Consider the following 4,703-nt stretch of genomic DNA (forward strand, 5'->3'; position numbering starts at 1 on the left):
AGACAGGGTTTCTCTGGGTAGCCCTGGCTGTCCTGGAACTCACTCTGTAGACCAGGCTGGCCTCAAACACAGAATCTGCCTGCCTCTGCCTCCCAAGTGCTGGGATTAAAGGCGTGCACCACCACTGCCCGGCTGAAATATACCTTTTAAAAAACTAGAAAAAAACCTATGTAAGGAATATTATGTGTTATAACAGAGCTAACATAACTATACAGGAGTACCACAATTTGAAAAAGGTTTTACTTGCAGAGTGTGGTGGTATAGACCTTTAATCCATCCTGGTCTACATAATAGAAGTTCTAGACTAGTCAGGGTTAGAGACCTTGTCTCAAAAAAAAAGTTTTACAGTTTCGAATTTCCAACTACTCAACTGTGAATACTTTAACCAAAATTATCATACTGTTTCAATATATTATAAAATATAATTTATGATAATATATTGTATGTTATAATCGAACTGCTTCATTATAATCGGTTTGCAAGATCCACTAGCAACATCGCAACCAAGAGAATGACCAGATATATAGCACTCCTCTCCTAGAATACTTAAAGTATCCTAACACAAACTAGACAGTAAAGTTAACTGCTATGTTCTATAATATGAATGGTATACACAGCTATACATTTTAACATACAACCATTTATTTTACTGCAAATTCAAGCTGTTACCAAGACCAGCAGAGATTAATAACAAGCTATAAAGAACTCTGTAAAAACTAATGCTATCACAGCAGCAGAAATACAAGTCATGCGGAAGACTAAAGATAACCTCAAATCTTTTTAACTCCTATTGAGAAATGAAGTAGGTCTTTTCCATGAATCTGTGGTGACCTTTGGGATTTGACTAATATAGGACCCACTTCCACAGCCAGGTTCTAGAAGTGTTATTCCCAACTGGGCTGACAAGTTGCTTTTGATGATTTGGTATAAAAAGGAAAATAGTTTTTTTTTTTTAAAGATTTATTTTATTTATTTTATGTGTATGAGTACACTGTAGCTGTACAGATGGCTGTGAGCCATCGTGTGTGTGGCTGTTGTTGTGGTTGCTCAGGACCTCTGCAGCCCCGCTTGCTCCAGCCCCCGCTCACTCCGGCGTAATTCATTGCAGCTGTCTTCAGACACACCAGAAGAGGGCGTCCGATCTCATTACGGGTGGTTGTGAGCCACCATGTGGTTGCTGGGATCCGAACTCAGGACCTTTGGAAGAGCAGTCAGTGCTCTTACCTGCTGAGCCATCTCACCAGCCCCAGGAAAATAGTTTTAACTAGACTATAAGACAAGAGAAGTAATGGTTCAAATTAATCTTATTCTGACATTCTTCTGTTTTTGATGAAATGTGAAATTAGGTTAGACAAATTTCTACTAAGGGTTATAGAATGATTCTCATCCTTTGGGCAATCATGTACCAACGATGAGACCTAAAATTCTTTCTTTAAAATGCAGGGGGGCACCTGAAGAGATGGCTCAGCAGTTAAGAGCACTGATTGCTCTTCCAGTGGTCCTGAGTTCAATTCCCAGCAACCACATGGTGGCTCACAACCACCTGTAATTAGATCGGATGCCCTCTTCTGGTGTGTCTGAAGACAGGTACAGTGTACTCATAAAATAAACAAATCTTTTTTTAAAAAAAAAACTGCATAATTCAGCTGGGCAGTGGTGGTGCCCGCCTTTAATCCCAGCACTTGGGAGACAGAGGCAGGCGGATTTCTGAGTTCGAGGCCAGACTGGTTCCAAGACAGTGAGTTCCAAGACAGCCAGGGCTACACAGAGAAACCGTCTTGAAAAAAAAAAAAAGGGGGGGGGGTGCTGGTAAGATGGCTCAGAGGGTAAGAGCACTGACTGCTCTTCCAAACGTCCTGAGTTTGGATCCTAGCAACCACATGGTGGCTCACAACCATCCGTGATGAGATCTGACACCCTCTTCTGGTGCATCTGAAGACAGCTACAGTGTATTACGCCAGGGCGAGGGGGGCGGGCACCAGAGCAAGCAGAGGTCCTGAGTTCAATTCCCAGCAGCCACATGATGGCTCATGGCCATCTGTACAGCTACAGTGTACTCATATACATAAAATAAATTAAAAAACAAAAAACAAAAAAAACCCTGCATAATTCTTTTTAAAAACCTGCATAATTTCAGTGAATTCTCAAGGTTTAGGCATTAGATTGTGATCTATTTTAGACACTAAAAGTCCACTCATTTTAAACTGGAATTATAGCAAGACACAGTGGTATACACCTGTGTATACCACTCAGGAAAGTATAAACATAAAGCTCACTGTCAGCCTAGATACACAGAACATTTCAAAACAAAGAGAAAAGCTCAAACTATTATTCAATTTGACTATTTTAAGCACAAGATACAAAGCTTCTAAGAATTGCCTCAGAAAATAAAATGTGCATGGGTACTGGAGTTAACAACACAGGGCATGCTTATATTCAAGTCAAGCACATTATCACTATCTACACCCCCAACTTGAGAAAAAAAAAAAAAAAACTCTAAGGCTACCTTCTGAAGACAGTTCAGTCTCATGCTGTTGCTATTACACACAGTTTTTAGTGATTCCTACTCTCACTTATTAACCTCTTACAGGCAAGGATTCACTTAACCATTATCTCTAAATCGTTAACAATACTGAACTTGTTCTGGGAACTACTATTACTGTAGTCAATCAGCCTAAAGCAGCAGTCCTAGTATCTAGTATCACACTCCCAACCAAGCTGTGTTGGTGTACATTCTGGGAGGCAGAGGCAGGCAGACCTGAGGCCAACCTGATCTACAGAGCAAGTTCTAGCACAACTAAGGCTACACAGAGAAACCCTTGACTTGAATAAATAAATAAATAATCCCTAAAATGTTAGCATACATTTTTTTGTTTTGTTTTGTATTTTTTTGAGACAGGCAGGGTTTCTTGTATAGCCCTGGCTGTCCTGGTACTCACTTTGTAGATCAGGCTGGCCTCGAACTCAGAAATCTGCCTGTCTCTGCCTCCCAAGTGCTGGGATTAAAGGCATGTGCCACCACTGCCCAGCAAGCATACATTTTTTATTACTTTTTTAAAAAAGATTTACTTATTATATGTAAGTACACTGTAGCTGTCCTCAGACACTCGAAAAGAGGGCATCATCTTTACAGATGGTTGTAAGCCACCATGTGGTAGCTGGGATTTGAACTCAGGACCTTTGGAAGAGCAGTCAGTGCTCTTAACCACTTAGCCATCTCTCCAGCCCCTATTACTTTTTTTAAAGACAAAATTTCTAAGAGTAGCAGCACTATTTCATATGCAAATTGCTTTAATGTGTAGCTCAATTAAAATGTTTTGTCAGGTGTGGAGGTAGACGTCTTTAATCCCAGCACTTAGGAGATAGACACAGGAGAAACTGAGAGTTCCAGGCCAGGAAAGGCTACAAAGAAAGATTTGTCCCATTTTTCTGTCATGTTTCTAAAAAACTTCATTGAATATCCATGAAAGAATGAGAAAAACATACACATATACACACATACCAACTAGGTGTGACAGAATAACCCCGGAATCCCAGCAACTATGCAAGGCTGAGGAGGAGTCCAAGTTCAAGTTCAAAGGCAAACTGTGCTACAGCCCAACCTAGGCAACTTAGTGAAACAAAGGAAAAGGAGAAATGGGATGAAGTACTTGCCTAGCAAGCACATGTGGGAGGCCTTAGGTCCAACACCCAATAACCCCACTAACCAGTGAGGTGTGAGTCCTACAGCAAGCAGCATAGTGTGACTTTGCAGATCCCCTGAAAAACTGTGTCCTAGAGTCCTCCTTTCTTTCTTCGTATCCTTATATAATATGAGTTCAAACTAGAGCAAAACTAATGCTAAAACTTAGAACTCTTTCTCTATGTTGCTCTCTCATCAGGCTAACATGCCTTCTAGTTCCTTCCAAAATAGAAGGCTGATGAAACTTAAGCATTTACAGCTGATCTTTCCTTTCTGGTAACTAAGTAAACAACTGTCACAAACAAATTATTCATAAAGTCATTTCTATTCCAAAAGAGGATTAATCCAGATTACTAATAAGTAAATCCATGCCACAACTAGTCTACAATGTAGACAGGCTATAAAAATAGAACCACCCTGTGGCAGCGCAAGCCTTCCATCCCAGCACTCGGGAGACAGACAGGCGGATCTCTATAAACTGGAGGCCAGCCTGGTCTACAAAGAAGAGTTCCTAGAAAGCCAAAGCTACACAGAAAATCCGTGTCTCAAAAATAATAAATAAATAAATAAATAAATTTTTAAAGTTCAATTACATTGTGAAGTTTAATGAAAAAGTTTACTGAATTATCACTAAAGAAAAGTCAGAAACTACTCGGAAAACTAAGTCATCTGAGCAAACAAAAGGAAAACCAGACAAAAACCTTATGTATATAAAAACTAACCACAAAGGTAGTCACTAAAATAGGATGAAGAAAAATTTAGGTGGGAAGGAGTCACTCCTATTTGAATGCAAATACCATGCAAATCCTTGACACTACTACGGAGACACAGCATTTTACTAGCAATTGACAGCTTTCGGAAAATATTCTGCAATTGTACACCACACGAAAAGTTTTTTTTTTCCTCTTTCCTCGAAAATTAGTCCAGGAACACCTGGAAGAGAGGTGGGGGGGTGTATATAAGCTAAATGCGTCATTTGATTATCAAAGAACAAAAGATGTGCTTTTTTTTTTTTTTTTTA

At 39.7% G+C, this 4,703-nt stretch overlaps 1 protein-coding gene across 1 annotated transcript in view; it reads right to left on the reverse strand.

The window, feature by feature from the left end:
- Window positions 1–4,703, reverse strand: part of Sumo1 (small ubiquitin like modifier 1) — a 37,131-nt gene that overhangs the window by 31,554 nt on the left and 874 nt on the right. The window lies entirely within an intron of this gene.

Source organism: Mastomys coucha, unplaced genomic scaffold (assembly GCF_008632895.1).
Source record: "Mastomys coucha isolate ucsf_1 unplaced genomic scaffold, UCSF_Mcou_1 pScaffold14, whole genome shotgun sequence".
NCBI lineage: Eukaryota > Metazoa > Chordata > Mammalia > Rodentia > Muridae > Mastomys > Mastomys coucha.